Source organism: Ambystoma mexicanum, chromosome 1p, assembly GCF_040938575.1.
Source record: "Ambystoma mexicanum isolate Mex_15411 chromosome 1p, UKY_AmexF1_1, whole genome shotgun sequence".
Taxonomy (NCBI): domain Eukaryota; kingdom Metazoa; phylum Chordata; class Amphibia; order Caudata; family Ambystomatidae; genus Ambystoma; species Ambystoma mexicanum.
In genome coordinates, this window is record NC_090921.1 from 1,504,731,527 (window position 1) to 1,504,743,809 (window position 12,283).

Genomic DNA, 12,283 nt, shown 5'->3' on the forward strand with positions numbered 1-12,283 from the left:
CACTTCCAGAATAGCCAAATTCCAGACGTGACAGTAATAGCAGTAGGACAACAGACTGGTGATGCAGGGTCCTCTCTATTTCTGAAAATCAACCTTCCTTCCAGTCTAAAGTGGTACTCCACGCTGGAAGGAAACACTCTGAAATTCTATACCAATCCACAATCTGAAACTCCCACTCCTATAGTCCAGAAAGATGTGAAATCAGCTCAGAGCCTGGCTGATATTCAGCAAATTGGAGAGCAGTTGTTCATCCCTGTTCAGTTAAATGATGGGAAGGACTCTGTTCTCGCTCGAGTGTGTGTGAACAACGGTAAGAGCTTCATCAGCGAAGCCATGTTTCGCCAACTCCCAAAAGATCCAGCCATTCCCACCTTCAAACTGATAGACAAATGGGAAATGGACCTGGAAGCACCTAATTCCAAACATCTCCTGCCAAGCAGGTGTATGCTCAAAATCTCCATTGGCAACAAGAGCCTAGTCCACAATTGTTGGGTCGTGCGAGACGTCCCTGCCGCCTTTTACTTAGGCAGTGACATTCTCAATCGCTTTGCCATTAGTTTGGACCTAATAAACTTCAAAGCTTGGTCCCGATTAGCGGATAATCCCATGGGCTTTGATGATCCAGAAAAAGCATTTAGGTCAGCTCAATTGCTACCTTATGCAGTTGAAATCCAGATTAAAGAGGAGGTCACCATCCCAGAAAGGACCCGACAATTCTCCCTGGAAGTGAAAGTTAAAAGGGGACAAGAGTTGAAAAACCCTGATGCTTACATACATCTAAATGCTTCTCTCCAACAGCAAGGGTTGGGGGTAAACCCAACTCCATTAGTCAACATAGAACATGACACCATTCTAATAGAGGTGGATAACAGCGACTTAAAGAGTATTACTCTAGCCGCAGGCACCATTATTGGAATGGCGGTTGATGACCGACATTTCTCCATTGATCTTGTAAATGAACTGTTAGGACCAATCCCCAAGGACTGTGTTGACAGTGACAGTGAGGACAATACAACACCAGACAGGATTTTTACCCGGCATGGGGGGAACTTCCTGGTGTACACTTCCTGCCCTTATGGTAAGGAAGATGTGACGTGTGACTTCAGGAGGGATGAGGTGATTTTCCAGGTCCATGAAGGCTGCCTTGCCCACCTGAAGCCTCCGGTCCAAATCAGCACTCTGACCAGGGACTTCTCCACCCAGCTGGAGGAGGCCGCGGAGATAGCCAAACCAGAAGTCTTTCCAGGCTTCAGGCAGATGGTGGAAGAGAGAGTCAATCTAGCTGATGCCTGTGTGACTCTGGAACAAAAGCAAAAGTTGAAACAAGTTTTCTTGGATTTCCAAGATCTCTTTGCGGTAGACTCATATGACTGTGGTCGCACCGACATCCACACAACAACAATCCCCACGGACCCTGGCATGACTCCAGTGTTTGTGAAGCAATATCGTTTGCCTCTCGCATCCATGGAGTCCCTTACTGAAATAATTAAGAACCTTGAGTCCCGGGGAATAATCCGTCCAGTCCACAGCACCTTCAATAATCCGGTGCTGGGAATATTGAAGCCAAACGGCCAGTGGAGACTCTGCGCCGACCTTAGGGAGCTCAACAAACGGGTCCATACTTCCCGATGGCCTCTGCCCTACATTGACCAAGGTCTGGCCCAGATTCAGGGGTCACAGGTATTCACTGCAATAGACCTGACCAATGGATACTGGACCGTGCCTGTCAGTAGGGAGGACCAATACAAGCTGGCTTTTACCTTTGGGGGCCAGCAGTACACATGGACCCGGACTCCCTTCGGATACCTCAACTCCGGCAATGAATTCAACATTTTTCTACACAAGGCCATGCCCGACTTGGGTGCAAGGGGTAACCTGGCTTATGTAGATGATGTCCTCATCAAAAGCTCAACTGTTGAGGAACACATAGCGGAGATCCGTTATGTTCTGACACAGTTGAGGGCCGCCGGAGCAAAACTTTCCTTTCAGAAAGCACAGTGGTGTAAAACCCGTGTTAACTTCTTGGGGCATGAGATTACTCCTCAGGGTCTTTGTCCCCAGGAAAAGAAAGTGGAAGCACTTCAGAAACTGAAAGACCCCACAACGCTGCGGGAACTAAGGAGCCTCCTTGGACTGACTAATTACAGCAGAAAGTTCATTGAGGGCTACGCAGAGATCACCAGGCCCCTGATTCATCTCCTGAAGGGGGGGGTCAAGTGGGAATGGGGTCCAGAACAAGCCGAGGCAGTAAAACAACTCAAAAGAAGCCTCTCACAAGCGCCTTGCCTAGCTTACCCGGTCAGAAACAAGGAGTTCTTCCTGGAGACAGGGTTCTCTAATACGTGCTTGACGGCAGTATTATATCAAAAGCATGACAAGGTCAATAAAGTAATCTCCTATGCGAGCAAAACTTTATCCTCTGTGGAGGAAAAATTCAACGATTGTGAGAAGGCACTCCTGGCAACGGTGTGGGCATTGAAGAATTACCGCCCGTTTATCCAGGGGGAACACATCATAGTGGAGACTCCACACCAGCCTCTGCAATATCTCCAAAGTGACAGAATCCGGGCCGGAAATGTGAGTAATTCCCAAATTACTTCCTGGATTCTGTCAATGCAAGGCTTTCCTGTGGAGGTCAGATATGGCCAAAACAAGAAGAGTCCCCTCGCGCAAGGTCTGGCTGACTTGCATGATTGTGCCAGAGAAAACTGTCTCGAGGACGAGAGTCTAAAAATAAAGGACAACACGGAGGCATACCTTAATTCCCCACACAAAGTCTTTGAAGAGGACAAGTGTGAGGGAATGCCCACTGTCTATGTGGATGGATGCTCTTACCATGTTGACAACAACGGGGAGAAAGAACTGGTGGCCGGCGTAGGGAATGCATGGGTGAATGAGTTCCCAGAACCCTCCGCTGGATACAAAATTGGTCCCCGAAGTAGTCAGGTGGCAGAATTGGTGGCTGTGCATCAGGCCATCCTCACTGCTGTCCAGCATCAACTCCACGAACTGGTCATAATCACAGATTCGGATTATGTACGGAACGGGTTCGTGGAGCACCTGGTTAATTGGAAAACCAGAGGCATGTTATGTGCTAACAACAAACCCTTGAAACATGGGAAGTTGATCCAAAACATTGATGATCTGGTCACATCGAATGGGATGACCATCTATTGGAAGAAGATTAAGGGTCATTCCAAAGTAGAGGGACCAGACAAAACTGGAAATGACTTAGCTGATCAGCTGGCCAAAACCGGAGCCATCCAAGGGGATCTAATTGAGATTGAGTCCCTGTTGGGGGAAATCCAGGTCACTGCCATCACTAGGTCCCAGACAAATGCTCACAACGACCTTTCAATTGCACAATGGAGTAAGGAGACCCCTGATGCTGATTTGATTACCGCTCAGAAGGGGGATCCAATTATTGGTAAATTTTACCAGCACCTTGAGGACCCTGAGAACTTTCCCCTGACGGATACCGATTACATTGGGAAAGAGGACCTAAGAGTGTTGATGAAATGTCCAAAAATGTTCCGGATCTAAGACGGTTTGCTGGTAAGGAAATCCAAAGCTGGCCACGATCAGTGGGTGGTTCCTACCTCATTCCGAAGCCTGATGTTAAGTCACGCCCATGATGCGGCCACCGCCGGTCATAGGGGGTTTCACACAACACTGGAAATCTTAAGAGAGGTTGCATACTGGCCACACATGGGCCAGGACCTCAACCAATATTTGAAGGGTTGTCTTGTGTGTGCACAATTTCAGCCGACATCCCTCACACACCGGGCACCTTTACAAAAGAGGGGAATGACACTGCCATGGTCAGATTTACAAATCGACTTTGTAGGCCCTGTGATTCGCTCGGCTAGGGGGAATAAGTACATGTTGACTGTGACATGCTTGTTTACCAAGTGGGTGGAATGTCTCCCAGCCCCAAACTGCAAGGCAGAAACGGCAGCTGCCTTGATGAGTAACCACATCTTTTCTCGTTTTGGTCTACCTCAAAGGATTGAGTCAGACAGAGGTAGCCACTTCACCAGTGAAGTAATGACAAAGATGTGGGAGATACTGGGGGTCAAAAGGAAGTTGCATATTGCTTATCGGCCAGCTTCTTCTGGGGCAGTAGAGAGATATAACCGAACCATTGTGAGCATATTAAAGAAGTTTGTGGCAGATTCTGGGCCAAGTTGGGATATCCGATTACCTCTGGTCCTAATGGCTATCAGATCTACCCCTTCATCTGCAACCAAAATGTCACCATTTGAGTTGATGACTGGGCGCAAGATGGTGCTTCCTCAGCATTTGCTCTATAGGACCCAAGAGCAGACACTGATAAATGCCTCCACTACTCATGAGTATGTAGAGAATTTAAGGAAACACCTCCAACATGCTTTTGCTTATGCGCAGCGGAATCTAGAAAGATCAGCTGATAGCATGAAGACCCACTATGACCTGAAAACTTCCAGGAAGGAATATCAGGTGGGGGACCGGGTCTATCTATACAACTTCCAAAGGAACCAGGCCAAGCAGCGCAAATTTTTGCCTACATGGAAAGGACCCTTTGAGATCATGGACAAGATCTCACCTGTGGCCTACAAAATCCACATCCCCAAAGGCGGTTCGGCAGAGGGGGAAGACAAGTGGGTCCACATAAACCAGTTGAAGTGTTGCCATCCCAGGCACGCTCTGCAACAACTGGAGGAATCCTCTGGAATCCTAGCGGGTACTGTCTCAGACTAATTCTGTTCCAATCATAAAACATACCACATCTAGTCTCTAAATATTGTGATTTGCATGAAACTGTCTCTTAGTTATACTGTTTTTTATCAAAATAAGAATGTAATGTTTCGTCATGATGAAATGCATATGCTGTCCCACCATCTCAACAGTGGTGGAAAAACGTCTATGAGTAGGTATTGCCGCTCTTCCTTTGTCGTCCTAGGAGAAAGAAGACCTTGAGACTGGCCAAGGAGGACGATCCGGAGACCGGGAACGAAGACGCAATGGGCCCAGTGGACCGCCCAATATTCCCATCAGGACCGGCGAGGAGGACCGATCGATCAGTACCGGATGGAGAAGAAGATGCTGAACTATGCCATCTACAGAAGAGGAAGAAGATTATGCGGACAGACCGGTGCGTGGGTCAAAACCCTTGGGCACGCGACTCCCCATCGACTCAAATTCAAAGTGCAGTCGCGTGGGGGGGCTTGTTGGGTGTCCTGACCCACGTTTAAGCTATCATGCCACAACATTTGGTGCTGTGGGCTAGAAAATTCAAGATGGCGGAAAACCCACATGTGCGCCGAAATCCAGGAAAGCTGCGCAGTTTGTGCGCACACCAAAATGGTTGCCTCACTTGCCACCCACCAGTGCGAGAACGAAAGGCCGGGTTGCCATGAGGGAAATGGGTTGCCAAAGGAAAAACAGTAGCGCCGGTTAGCTTCAAAGCGCTTTAAATCACCATTGGACTACCCGCACAGTAGTCTGAAACCATTGGGAATGGCAATGCTGATTGCCAAATGCAACCTAGAATTGTTGGGAATTCATTTTCTTAAATCCCAAAAATGGGTGCAGTACCAGTACTCACCACTATCCAAAAGCCGGCAGTTTAAAACCACCCTGTGTTTCTCTGAAGGCAGGCTCAAACTGTCTATTTTAAACATTGCAACACATCTAAAAACTCACTGGACACCAGCAGACATTTGGTAGAATGGAGTGTTGTGTGCCTACAAAATCTGGGAAATGAAGAGCCCAGAACAATGCTTATAACAGAACTGGCTGAGCTATGGAGTCAGCAGTTTAAGTTGCACTGGATTTAAAGACACTAAAATCGAAAATGTTTAGATTAAATGAGTGACCTATGTTTGGTGTCACATGCCTTTGTAACTGTTTAAATGTCATAGTTTTAAACTTAGAATCAGCCTTCTAGCTGCATATGTGAAAATGTTTAGTTTTATTTGAATGCAGAAACTGGGGAACAGAAATGACAGCTTAAAGAGATTCCAATTTGCCTGGCAACTACCCCCATCAGGAGTGAAACTTGAGTCACAGCTGTGTTCCCAGGCCTAGCTGCCCTTTTGCTGCTCACACTAAGGATATGCCATCTATCTGATAATTGAATTACCTGTGCTCTGCAGGAGAGTGAACAATGCAACTCCCTTCACCCAGGCAGAGGGTTTATTGAGAGGATCATAAATGGCTTCCTCTTGAACAATGAGCCTCTCCTGACTCAGGCAAAGGTTTTATTACAGCAGTCGTAAAATGTAGCTTCCTCTTGGCAGAAGCTGGGAGGAGCACTGCCTGTGAGAGCAAGCTGGCTTGGCAGAACTGGATAAACCAGTATTTCTACCTTGTGCTGAGAGGAAACCACACCCCTTTGGAGCCAGAACATAACTCTAAGAAGATGAATAACTCATAGAGCAGACATGTGAAAATTTTATAAATGATACCATAATTCTTGTGATTTTTCTGCCCACAGTTTAAGAGGTTTTTAGAACCGGTGGTATGTTCAGGGGGGTTTTAGCGGAAAAGTGGATATTACTCTAAATGTATGCATGTTAAAAATCTGAAACTTCATCAGTTAATGTCCATACTCCCTGCACACATGTATGTAAAGTTGGGTCAATGTCAGAAATTGAAAAATCAGTTAAAAAGTCAATTATGTGCCATTTCTGAATGCAAGCTCTTAGAAACAGCAGATTTGGACAGAGACATGGCTAAATTCAGCCACACCATGTATATGTAATTTCAAGCAACTGTGTAACTGTGAAATATGTCTTTTATTATCAAATATAGAATATGTGCAATCTGACAGAGGAGTGTCCTATCTGCAAGCCATAAAATGACATCACGCTGACACACACTTCCTTCCCCAATCAAATGATAAATGGAAGTTTGACCAATTAGAAGCTGAGAGAGAGGTAGGGTCAGTGAGGCTAGAACACACCCACATTCTAAACACATAAAAGCAGACAGACAGGACAGATAGGGAGCTTCAAATCCATCGGCCGCTGGAAGCTCTGCCGGAAAAATCCATACTTTACCTCCATCAAACCTCCAGAGAGCCAAACTAGAGACTTCAATCTATCCAGAACTAGAGACCCAGACCAGAGAACCAGAGAGAGCTGACCCAGATCACTGTGAAGTGCAGAGACCAGAGGCGAATTTAAAACCTGACCAGATCCATGGCGAGGCCCATTTCACTCAAGAATATAGTGTGAGTACCTAGAAAACTGTGCAGAACCAATCTCCTAGTTAAAATAATATAATTCAATCTATTTAATCTAAGTAGAACTGCCTCCTAACTGTCACCTGTCATTTGTAAAGCTGTCACTTGTCATTTCCTAGTTGCAAGCTGCACTTGTCTTTTTGAACTTTAAAATTTCAAATCTGAAAAACGACTTTCACAAAATCGCTCATATCTCCGCAACCGTTTGTGCTAGAGACTTGCAATAACTTTCATCTGAAAGGTTAGAATCGTGGCTTTCCTACGAACCTAGAACCGCATTCCTACCCCTTATAGTTTTACCGCAATCGCGGAACACGCATTCGCGAATTTTACCGCGATTTGCAAATTTCTTCACATGTAAAAACTGCTGCTGCTTGCCTTCCATTTGCCAGAAATTCGTTTAACCTGCTAACTATCCCTGCATCATTGCTAGTGTGAGCCTGGACTAATATTAACTAGATACCACTCACCCTGAACCTCTGAAAGGGAATTAAAAGCATTTCCAGCATATTTCTCATCCATTGCTAGCACATATCAAAGCATTTGGGCCTGTGTTTTCAAAACTCCTATCTGTTTTCTTTAAGCTTGCTGGGATTGAACTGAATCACATTTGATTGCATTTCTGAGAACTGTGTGCTTCCTTCCATTTCCTTGCATTGCATCAAGGGGGGGGAGGGGATTGCCAGAGAAAAGTGATTACCTTGTTTGTTGAAATCATATTGAGTATTTTCTGTACTGCATTTCATTCCACCTTGCATCCATTGGAAACCATAAAAGTATTGTTGCTATCTTATCCATCCTATAACCACTCATCATTGATTATAAAGAAGTGTGCTAGTGCCAGATTCTCCGTTGTAATCTTTATCATATCAGATTAAGTGTGATATTCAATTATTAATTTATTATAAAGTGGGATATATATATATATTTTAAATTATCAAATAAACCTTTTAAACTTGCAAAACAGAACTACTTCTTGGCTCAGTGGGGTCAGGGGGATTCCAAGAGAGGGGTGTTATATAGGGGTAGTCATCCAGAACGCATGAACTGGACATAAAGATATATCAATAAGGGTTTTCATTCAGTATTCTAGACTAGGCGTTAACTTAGCTGTAGTGCTGAATTGAATCCTCTTACACAGCATATTGGTGCACCTTTCTCATTTCAAAATGTTCTCCATGTGTATTTGCATCATTTTCAGGTGAGTTTCGCTGCCATTTTATATTTTAGGGTAGCGTTCCGGCCCGTTGCGCATACTTTTTCGTGATAAAATGTAGATTTTGGGCAGTAATGGGTTAATGACAGCATATTGGTGCACTTTTCTCATTTCAAAATGTTCTCCATGTGTGTTTGCATCATTTTCAGGTGAGTTTCGCTGCCATTTTATATATTAGGGTAGCGTTCCGGCCCGTTGCGGGTACTTTTTCGTGATAAAATGTAGATTTTGGGCGGTAATGGGTTAATGACAGCATATTGGTGCACCTTTCTCATTTCAAAATGTTCTTCATGTGTGTTTGCATCATTTTCAGGTGAGTTTCGCTGCCATTTTATATGTTAGGGTAGCGTTCCGGCCCGTTGCGGGTTCTTTTTCGTGATAAAATGTAGATTTTGGGCAGTAATGGGTTAATGACAGCATATTGGTGCACTTTTCTCATTTCAAAATGTTCTCCATGTGTGTTTGCATCATTTTCAGGTGAGTTTCGCTGCCATTTTATATATTAGGGTAGCGTTCCGGCCCGTTGCGGGTACTTTTTCGTGATAAAATGTAGATTTTGGGCGGTAATGGGTTAATGACAGCATATTGGTGCACCTTTCTCATTTCAAAATGTTCTTCATGTGTGTTTGCATCATTTTCAGGTGAGTTTCGCTGCCACTTTATATTTTAGGTTAGCGTTCCGGCCCGTTCCGGGTACTTTTTCGTAATGAAATGTAGATTTTGGGCAGTAATGGGTTAATGACAGCATATTGGTCCACCTTTCTCATTTCAAAATGTTCTCCATGTGTGTTTGCATCATTTTCAGGTGAGTTTCGCTGCCATTTTATATTTTAGGGTAGCGTTCCGGCCCGTTCCGGGTACTTTTTCGTGATAAAATGTAGATTTTGGGCAGTAATGGGTTAATGACAGCATATTGGTGCACCTTTCTCATTTCAAAATGTTCTCCATGTGTATTTGCATCATTTTCAGGTGAGTTTCGCTGCCATTTTATATTTTAGGGTAGCGTTCCGGCCCGTTCCGGGTACTTTTTCGTGATTAAATGTAGATTTTGGGCAGTAATGGGTTAATGACAGCATATTGGTCCACCTTTCTCATTTCAAAATGTTCTTCATGTGTGCTTGCATCATTTTCAGGTGAGTTTCGCTGCCGTTTTATATATTAGGGTAGCGTTCCGGCCCGTTCCGGGTACTTTTTCGTGATAAAATGTAGATTTTGGGCAGTAATGGGTTAATGACAGCATATTGGTGCACCTTTCTCATTTCAAAATGTTCTTCATGTGTGCTTGCATCATTTTCAGGTGAGTTTCGCTGCCGTTTTATATATTAGGGTAGCGTTCCGGCCCGTTGCGGGTACTTTTTCGTGATAAAATGTAGATTTTGGGCAGTAATGGGTTAATGACAGCATATTGGTGCACCTTTCTCATTTCAAAATGTTCTTCATGTGTGTTTGCATCATTTTCAGGTGAGTTTCGCTGCCATTTTATATTTTAGGGTAGCGTTCCGGCCCGTTCCGGGTACTTTTTCGTGATAAAATGTAGATTTTGGGCAGTAATGGGTTAATGACAGCATATTCGTCCACCTTTCTCATTTCAAAATGTTCTTCATGTGTGCTTGCATCCTTTTCAGGTGAGTTTCACTGCCGTTTTATATATTAGGGTAGCGTTCCGACCCGTTCCGGGTACTTTTTCGTGATAAAATGTAGGTTTTGGGCAGTAATGGGTTAATGACAGCATATTGGTGCACCTTTCTCATTTCAAAATGTTCTCCATGTGTGTTTGCATCATTTTCAGGTGAGTTTCGCTGCCATTTTATATTTAAGGGTAGCGTTCCGGCCCGTTGCGGGTACTTTTTCGTGATAAAATGTAGATTTTGGGCAGTAATGGGTTAATGACAGCATATTGGTGCACCTTTCTCATTTCAAAATGTTCTTCATGTGTGTTTGCATCATTTTCAGGTGAGTTTCGCTGCCATTTTATATTTTAGGGCAGCGTTCCGGCCCGTTGCGGGTACTTTTTCGTCATAAAATGTAGATTTTGGGCAGTATTGGGTTAATGACAGCATATTGGTGCACCTTTCTCATTTCAAAATGTTCTTCATGTGTGCTTGCATCCTTTTCAGGTGAGTTTTGCTGCCGTTTTATATATTAGGGTAGCGTTCCGGCCCGTTCCGGGTACTTTTTCGTGATAAAATGTAGATTTTGGGAAGTAATGGGTTAATGACAGCATATTGGTGCACCTTTCTCATTTCCAAATGTTCTTCATGTGTGCTTGCATCATTTTCAGGTGAGTTTCGCTGCCGTTTTATATATTAGGGTAGCGTTCCGGCCCGTTCCGTGTACTTTTTCGTGATAAAATGTAGATTTTGGGCAGTAATGGGTTAATGTCAGCATATTGGTGCACCTTTCTCATTTCAAAATGTTCTTCATGTGTGTTTGCATCATTTTCAGGTGAGTTTCGCTGCCACTTTATATTTTAGGTTAGCGTTCCGGCCCGTTCCGGGTACTTTTTTGTGATAAAATGTAGATTTTGGGCGGTAATGGGTTAATGACAGCATATTGGTGCACCTTTCTCATTTCAAAATGTTCTTCATGTGTGTTTGCATCATTTTCAGGTGAGTTTCGCTGCCATTTTATATGTTAGGGTAGCGTTCCGGCCCGTTCCGGGTTCTTTTTCGTGATAAAATGTAGATTTTGGGCAGTAATGGGTTAATGACAGCATATTGGTCCACCTTTCTCATTTCAAAATGTTCTTCATGTGTGCTTGCATCATTTTCAGGTGAGTTTCGCTGCCATTTTATATGTTAGGGTAGCGTTCCGGCCCGTTGCGGGTTCTTTTTCGTGATAAAATGTAGATTTTGGGCAGTAATGGGTTAATGACAGCATATTGGTGCACTTTTCTCATTTCAAAATGTTCTCCATGTGTGTTTGCATCATTTTCAGGTGAGTTTCGCTGCCATTTTATATATTAGGGTAGCGTTCCGGCCCGTTGCGGGTACTTTTTCGTGATAAAATGTAGATTTTGGGCGGTAATGGGTTAATGACAGCATATTGGTGCACCTTTCTCATTTCAAAATGTTCTTCATGTGTGTTTGCATCATTTTCAGGTGAGTTTCGCTGCCACTTTATATTTTAGGTTAGCGTTCCGGCCCGTTCCGGGTACTTTTTCGTAATGAAATGTAGATTTTGGGCAGTAATGGGTTAATGACAGCATATTGGTCCACCTTTCTCATTTCAAAATGTTCTCCATGTGTGTTTGCATCATTTTCAGGTGAGTTTCGCTGCCATTTTATATTTTAGGGTAGCGTTCCGGCCCGTTCCGGGTACTTTTTCGTGATAAAATGTAGATTTTGGGCAGTAATGGGTTAATGACAGCATATTGGTGCACCTTTCTCATTTCAAAATGTTCTCCATGTGTATTTGCATCATTTTCAGGTGAGTTTCGCTGCCATTTTATATTTTAGGGTAGCGTTCCGGCCCGTTCCGGGTACTTTTTCGTGATTAAATGTAGATTTTGGGCAGTAATGGGTTAATGACAGCATATTGGTCCACCTTTCTCATTTCAAAATGTTCTTCATGTGTGCTTGCATCATTTTCAGGTGAGTTTCGCTGCCGTTTTATATATTAGGGTAGCGTTCCGGCCCGTTCCGGGTACTTTTTCGTGATAAAATGTAGATTTTGGGCAGTAATGGGTTAATGACAGCATATTGGTGCACCTTTCTCATTTCAAAATGTTCTTCATGTGTGCTTGCATCATTTTCAGGTGAGTTTCGCTGCCGTTTTATATATTAGGGTAGCGTTCCGGCCCGTTGCGGGTACTTTTTCGTGATAAAATGTAGATTTTG